The sequence below is a fragment of the Phaenicophaeus curvirostris genome, chromosome 1 (genome assembly GCF_032191515.1).
Source record: "Phaenicophaeus curvirostris isolate KB17595 chromosome 1, BPBGC_Pcur_1.0, whole genome shotgun sequence".
NCBI classification, from domain to species: domain Eukaryota; kingdom Metazoa; phylum Chordata; class Aves; order Cuculiformes; family Cuculidae; genus Phaenicophaeus; species Phaenicophaeus curvirostris.
In genome coordinates, this window is record NC_091392.1 from 117,729,505 (window position 1) to 117,737,546 (window position 8,042).

The 8,042-nt window shown below is 48.5% G+C and overlaps 1 long non-coding RNA gene across 1 annotated transcript; it reads left to right on the forward strand.

Moving 5' to 3' along the window:
* Positions 1-2,398: 2,398 nt before the first annotated feature.
* Positions 2,399-7,751, forward strand: LOC138728963 (uncharacterized). Its single transcript, XR_011338800.1, has 3 exons — positions 2,399-2,560; positions 4,291-4,447; positions 7,636-7,751. It is a non-coding gene; the product is annotated as an uncharacterized lncRNA (long non-coding RNA).
* Positions 7,752-8,042: the final 291 nt, after the last annotated feature.

An 8,042-nucleotide genomic window follows, 5' to 3' on the forward strand; every position in this document is an offset into this window, starting at 1 on the left:
TCCTGTCCCACCCTGAGGTGAACGAGTAAGATTCCAAACCAAAGTATCATGTCTCAAGATTTATTCTGAAAATCAGACTAAATGTGTATTCCCTTTGATATGTTCCGACATGCTTCTTTAAGTTACATGTAGGAGCACAAAGATATCATCACTCTGTGGTACTACATTTATTTGAAATCAGATAACATAGGTGAGATTCTGCTCCTTTTATGAACACCTTCCACCAAGACCAGTCCTTGGCATGGCATCCAATTTAGAATCATAGAATGTCCTGAGTTGGAAGGGATTCACAGGGAGCATCAAGTTCAACCCCTGTCCCTCCACAGAGCAACCTCAGCATTCACAGCGTGTGTCTGAGGGTTTTGTACTAATGCTTCTGGAATATTGCCAGACTTGGTGATGACTGCTTCCCTGGGGAGCTGTTCCTGTGCTCCACCACCCTCTGGGTGAAGAACCTTTTCCTAACGTCCAACCTAATTCCCCCCCGGCACATCTTCCTGCCATTCCCTCAGGTCCTATCACTGGTCACCAGAAAGAAGCCATCAGTGCCTGCTAATCCTTCTTCACTTGTGAGGAAGCAGTAAAGTGCAATAACGTCTCCCCTCAGTCTCCTCTGGGTGTCACACACCAAGTAACTTCAGCCACTCCTCATTCAACTTCCCCTCTGAACCCTTCAACCATGCAGCCCCGAGCCCCTACTTTAGCACTTTTTCCTTCCTTCAGATCCAGGATTTCATCTTAATTCATTGAGGCAGTTACGTGGTGGTTCCCTGCCTTACTGAGAATTTCCCTTATTGATTCCTTATGGTGTCATTTTTGCATTCCTTCGATGCAGATCCCTGTGCATGCACTCCAGAGCTTCCATCATGCCTCCCCAGGCAGGTTGTAGAATGATAGAATCATAGAATGGTTTGGGTTGGAAAGCACCTTAAAGCCCATCCAGTTCCAACTCCCCTGCCACGAGCAGGGACACGCCCCACCAGAGTGGGCTCCTCAAAGCCCCATCCAACCTGACTTGAACAGCGCCAGGGATGGGGCATCCACAGCTTCCCTGAGCAACCTGTGCCAGTGCCTCACCACCCTCATTGTAAAAAAATTCTTCCTAATGTTTAATCTAAATATTTCCCCTACAATCTAAACCCATGCCACTTTGTCCTATCACTCCATGGCCTTGTAAAAAGTCCCTTGTAAAAAGTCCCTCCCCTCTCCTCGGAGCCTTCTTTTCTCCAGGGTGAACAAGCCCAACTCTCTCAGCCTGCCTTCCTAGCAGAGGTGCTCCAGCCCTCTGATCACCTTCGCAGCCTTCCTCTGGACCTGTTCCAACAGCTCCATATCCTTTTTATGCTGAGGATTCCAGAACTGGACACAGTACTCCAGATGAGGTCCAATAAGAGAGGAACACAGGGGTAGAATTGCCTCCCTTGCCCTGCTGGCCACGCTCCTTTTGATGTAGCCCAGGATGCGGCTGGTGAGCGCACACAGGTCATAGAATCACAGAATGGTTTGGGTTGGAAGAGACCTTAAAGATCATCCAGTTCCAACTCCCCTGCCATAGGCAGGAACGCATTCCACTACATCAGGTTGCTCAGAGCTTCATCCAACCCGGCCTTGAACACCTCCAGGGATGGGCCAGCCACACATTCCCTGGTCAACCTGTGCCAGCACCTCACCACTCTCATTGTGAAGAACTTCTTCCTAATGTTTAACCTAAATAGAATCATAGAATCACAGAATCACTGGGTTGGAAAGGACCCACTGGATCATCGAGTCCAACCATTCCTATCAATCACTAAACCATGCCCCTCAGCGCCTTGTCCACCCGTTCCTTAAACACCTCCAGGGAAGGTGACTCAACCACCTCCCTGGGCAGCCTGTTCCAGTCCCCAATGACCCTTTCAGTGACATTTTTTTCCTCATGTCAGGCCTGAACCTCCCCTGGCAGAGCTTGAAGCCATTCCCTCTTGTCCTGTGCTCCCCCTTCCAATTTAAAGCTGTTTCAGGGATGGGGCATCTGCACATTCCCTGGTCAACCTGTGCCAGAGCCTCACCACCCTCATGGTGAAGAATTTTTTCCTAATGTTCAACCTAAATCTTTCCCCTTCCAATTTAAAGCCACTTCCCCTCGTCCTGTCTCCACAAGCCTTTGTGAACAGCCCCTCCCCAGCTTTCCCGTAGCCCCTTCAGCTACTGGGAGGCCGCTATAAGGGAAGTCGCTATAAGGGAGGTCGCTCCTTTGGAAGCAGCCCTGGAGACGGCTGGTTCCTGTGCTGAGAGCTCCCCCAGCTCTCAGCCCCGGGTGCGCGGGTCCCGGTCCCGGCGCGGGGGTCTCGGCCCCGCCCCGCCCCGGGGCTGCTCCCGCCTCGCCCGCCCCCAGCGGCGCGGAGGGGCCGAGCCGGCGCCGCGCAGGAAGTGGCGGCTGCGGGCAGCGGTGGGGCTGCCGCACTCCATGAGCTCAGGCTCCCGCCGCCGCTCGCCCCTTCCCCGCCTCCCCGGGGGGGCAGCGCCAGAGCGGAGGCGGCCGCACGACGCGCCCCGCTCCTTCCCGAGGCGCCGGCTGCAGGTCGGAGGATGCGGGGCGCGGATGCCGGGATGGATGCCCGGGGTGGGGGGGGAGGATGGGGGAGGCGCGCTCCGACCGCGGGTCCCCCCGGTGTTCCCGGCGCTGGGCCGAGCGCCCCCCCCCCCCCACCCCGCGGCGGCGCAGCCCTTTGTGTGCGGCGGGGAGGGGCACGAGGGCCCTGCCGGGGGCGGGGAGGGCCCTGCCGGGGGGACGGGGATGCTCCTGCCCGGGGAGGGGGGGCGGGTAGAGGGATGCTTCTGCCCCGGGGATGCTCCTACCCCGAGCCGGGGGGAACGGGGATGCTCCTGCCCCTAGCGGGGGGAGGAGAGAGCGCTCCTGCCCTCGGGGGGGAGGGCAAGGGATGCTCCTGCCCCTGGAGTGGGGTAGAGGGATGCTCCTGCCCCGGGGTGGGGGGGGAGAGGATGCCCAAAGGCAGCGTAGATGCCTCTACCCATGGGGGTAAAGGAGGACATGGATGCCCCTGGCCATTGTGGGGAAGAGGAGGTGGGTGCCCCTGGCCATTGTGGGGGATGAGGACTTGGATACCCCTGCCCGTGTTGGGGGGTGTTGGAGGATGAGGACGTGGATGCTCCTGCCCGTGGGGGGAGGGTAGGACGTGGGTGCCTCTGCCCATGGGGAGGAAAGAGGATGTGAATGCCCCTGCCCCTGCCCATGCGTGGGGAGAATAGAATCGTAGAATCACTAGGTCAGAAAAGACCTTTGAGATCATCAAGCCCAACTGTACCTGTCCACTACTAAATCATATTTTTCCTGGGATGCCTCTGCTGGGGATGGGGGGGAGGTGGATAGAATCATAGAATCACTAGGTTGGAAAAGACCTTTGAGATCATCAAGCCTAACTGTACCTGTCCACCACTAAACGATATTCCTCCCGGGATGCTCCTCCCCGGGAGTGCGGTGTGAAGTAGGCGCAAGCTGGCGGCTGGGGGGAATGGGAGCTGGGCTCTGCGCTGAGCGCGAGGGGAAGGGTGGGTGGAAAGCGTGAGAGCGGTTTAAAACAAAAAGAATTGGAAGTGCATTATCCAAACAGCCAGGCTATACCTGGGTGCGTGGCTTGTGAGTGCAAAATGGAGAAGAGCAAACCCTATTGATCTGAAAGCAGCAGCCACATAGGATGCTGTTGTGCCTGGATGTTGTTCAGATGATGCTGGTGGATGTAATAAGCTGCTAACCGAAGGTGGAGACATCTGAATCAGTAAGCACACTGATTATAGCTTTTAATACACTCTGTTCTGTTGTATTGAGGCCGAGTGTTACGATGCCACTCTTGTGTATTTTTCCCCTCTGATATTTTTTCCTCTTTTAATCTTCGTCTCCCCTCTTTGATTAGGCAGAAAGCAGGTGTGGCATGAGAAAGGAAAGTGGCAGAGTTTGCAGTAATCATACTGCTCCTTCTTCAAAGCAATCATGATCTCATTAGCTCATCGTGTTATCAGACTCAGTAATTTCAAGTCCAAAATAAACTCTGTGGCCTTTCCCCCACTCCTGCTCTAAGGGAAATAGGCTGGTGTCCAAGATTGCGTGTTTGCTATCAGTGAGTTGCTGAGACGTACAAGCGTGTTTGGGAGTTGAAGCACCAAGCCCTCCACTTGTCTTGGCAGCATTTCTTCCATGGTGACACTCTTCACTTGAGGCTCTTTGCTTGAACTACAGGTTGTTTGGGTGAAGTTAAACATAATCACAGATAGGTACGTGGTTTTTTCTTTCAGGTTTGATTTTACAAGCACTAAAACCCATAGGATTTCCATTCATTTTTCTTTGAAGACCGCAGCTGTACATGAGATGATGAAGTTAAACGGAGTTGTAACCTGCAGTGAACGTGCTTTGCTGCAATGAGTGTTGGGCTGCTACAGAGCTCCTCATGCTGTAAGCGATTCTGGCCTTTGTGTTTTAAACATAAGCATTCTGGTCTTTCCTGTGACTTTAACAGCAGCCTCCACTTTTGGTTCCCTTCTGTACTCCAGTCTTCTTCCCCTTCACATCTTTTGTTATGGAACCTTTGTATTTAAAACTGTGTATTACGTTCAGTACCTTAGCCTTTTTTAAGGGCAATCTTATGTACTCTAAGGAATTCTCATTAATCCTTTCTCTCTTAATTCCCTCCTTCACCTCTCCACCCCTATACACACACTTAATTGGAGAAAGCAGGATAGAGAACAGTTGGTCTCCAAATATAGCTTGAATTCAACAAGCACAGGAAAGACACCTGACCAGATTGTCCCTGCTGAGCACAATTAAAACGGCAGGACCGCTTATCGAAACTTTGTGCTGCAGTTTAACAATACGCTGCAGATAACTCAGTCCAGGGTGTGCAGGTTGTACCTGACAAGGGCGGAAATCAGAGTGGCCTTCAGTTGAGGTAATGTTGGACAGAAATAGGGATGCTATTTCTTCTTCCCAGTGTGATTTCTTTTATCTCTGAAGAGATGCATTAACTAACAAACAGGACAAAATTCCACTTACAATTGCAGGGAGCTTTACTAGCACGAAGTGTATGTTCTTTTCTCAGCCAGAGTGAAAGCTTTCTGCTCTGTGTTAATCTTCTTACAAAATGAAACTATTGCATAGTCCCGTGCTAGCTTCTTTTTTTTTTTTTTCCACTTTCTGTCTGCTTGTTTGCAGAAAGATGCCTTGTTTTCAAATCCTAAATGGATTTTTGTTTATTTTCAAAACTATTATGTAATAATTGGATTTGAGGCTTACATTTTGTGGGGGACTGATATGAATAAAGTACTGCTGTTAACTGTAATTAGTGCACATATATTAAGTATATGATGGCCACAAATTACGGGAGGCTGCTTCTACGCTTTATGCAGATACAAAAACCCCAAGAATGTAATTCTCAAAAGGAATGGCCAAGGTACTGACAAAGATAATTATCATCTGTAGTAGCTAAAAATGTCTGTTCTCTCAATGTTAGTTTTTTGGGGTTTTTTTTAAGTGTTAATACTGGGTGTTAGTGCATGTGTATTAGTCTGTAGTCACTGCCTGAACAAAGAACAGGTGACTAGGCAATTAGTACCTTGAGTATTACAAGACAAAGGACAAAAGAAGTGACAAAAAGCAGAGAGAACCCAAAATTTTGTTATATCTGAGACTGTTTCACTGCCTTCTGGTGCTGAGCCTCTGGTAATAAGATTTTCTGTCTGCCCTTGCATTTCAGGCTAATACCAGGAAGCTCTTGCTTGTGGGTAGCTCTTCGCAAGTAATTGATACCATCTTTTTAGGGAAACCTAAAAGGAAGGGAACAAAGAGGCACCATAGGTGTTATCCAAATTCCTTATTTGCTTGAGATACTAACCAAGGTAAAATGAGAAAAGGAAACACTAATCTCGAAGCGGGGAGGAGGTTTAATCTTAAGGAAGCCTTCAGGAAAGCTGGAGAGGGGCTCTTTATGAGGGTGTGCAGTGATAGAACAAGGGGTAACAGTTTGAGGCTGAAAGAGGGGAGATTTAGATTAGACATTAGGAAGACATTTTTTCCTATGAGGGTGATGAGTCACTGGCACTGGTTGCCCAGAGAAGTCATGGATGTCCCATCCTGGAACAGTTGTTCAAGGCCAGGTTGGGTGGGGCTCTGAGCAACCTGATGTAGCGGAAGGTGTCCCTGCCCATGGCAGGGGCGTTGGAACTGGATGATCTTTAAGGTCCCTTCCAACCCAAACCATTCTATGGTTCTGTGATTCTATGATGGTTTAGCGCTACCAGTTTTCAGCCTTCTCTCACTTGGTCTCCTTTCAGGTCCCTGGTAGTGAGACAAGCTAAACTGCTTAAGGGCCCAAATTTTCATAATGGCTGACATAATGGTCCCTTCCGACCCAAACCAGTCTATGATTCTATGCTTGATGAAGATACTCTTAAACATGTTATGTGAAAATGAATTTGCCATCTGATGCAGGATCGTGTTGGGATTCCAGGAGTGAGTCAGCACCCAAGTTGGGAACTGATTATTGCCAGGATACAGGCATGTTTAGGTAAAATCAGGATAATCTAGGAAGTTTTTAATTTGCTGGTGCACCAAACCGGTTATCTCTGTTTCCTGTTTTGGTTTATTAATTGCAGAAGTCCAGATTTGAAATGATTAAAAAGGAAACAGACCCTTGCTTGCATATTTTTTTTGTGCTTCTGAAATTAGTGAATGCTTACAATTTATCTGTAAAATCTCCTTGTGCCTCCAAGTCTGGACACATTTAGGAATTTGTAATACATTATGATGATGAGAAGCTGGGCACTTAACAGCTGTTAGACACAATTCATAGCAAAAATGGAAGAAATGCTTGTTTATTTTGTAAAGACCAATCTATGAGTGCTGCCTTTATATCCAGTCTTTCACAATGGCACCACTTTCTGCTGTGTCTTTATCTGTATCTGTCTAACCTTGCATGGGATAAACAGCATAACTGTGTGGTATAGTAAGACAGCATGTTCTTCTCTGGAATAAAGAGGCTTGGGTTCTTGTCTATGTCCAAATGAGTATTTGGTGTTGTAGAAAGGAATTGAGAGCCACAGGGACTCTTCTTCTGTCTGTAAAACCATGCAAAATCCAAACAGTTTTAGTAGGAGAGGTGATTACAGGCTGTGCCAGGGTATGCTGGTGCATTACCAAGGAAGTGCTGGATGAAGGTTACGACACCTTCCAGGGAAAAGACAAGGAAAGCTGCATTGGAACAATGTACAGCTCAGACTATGTGAGAATGCTGCCCACCAGCCTGAGGGACAAAGGGGGTGATCAGTCTCACCTTTCTATTTGATGCCTGTTTTATAAGAGGGTTGGTATAGTCTTGGCACCCTGAACTTTCCCCTAAAGTTGGTGATCTCTGCCTGCCACAAACCTGAGGAAAGATGAGGTTGATGCTGCGTCTCCTTGCTGGATATTGCTGAATCAGACCAACTGCTCATGTTGCTTTTTTGTCTTTTTTTGTGTAGTTGGTTTTGTGTTTGTTCTTTTTTAGGCACATAATTTTGGGCTGCTGCTTCCCCTAGGAATCAAGGAACTTGGGACCTAGGCTCTGTGAGGCTTGCTGCTGCAATGTTGCATTTTTTCTGAACCCATAGGTGCCGGTTCCTTGGAACAGAGCTAGGATGAAATAAAGAAGAGAAGAAGCTTCCTATTGCATCTTGGATGGGGAATGAAAGCCGGAGTACTTACTAGATGTAATAAAGTTGTTTATCTTGCATTCGTATCAATAATGTGGTATTTGCTTTCCAAACAAAAGTTGTGGTCTCTGCCCCAAAGAGCTGAAAGATCCTTTGAAGCTCTGTGTAGCAGAAATGATAGCTCTCAGCCAGATTAGTCTTTGCTCTAGGTACAGCCTTGTTGTCTAATTGTGATTACTGCTGTAGTTTGAGAATGCTCATCGCTGAAGTAGTTGTAAAGCTCCTTATATTTTTTGAGAATGAAGGAGCATGTAGATGCTTTAAGCATTGAGAATGAAATAGAAACTTTGCTTCCAAAAGAGGTG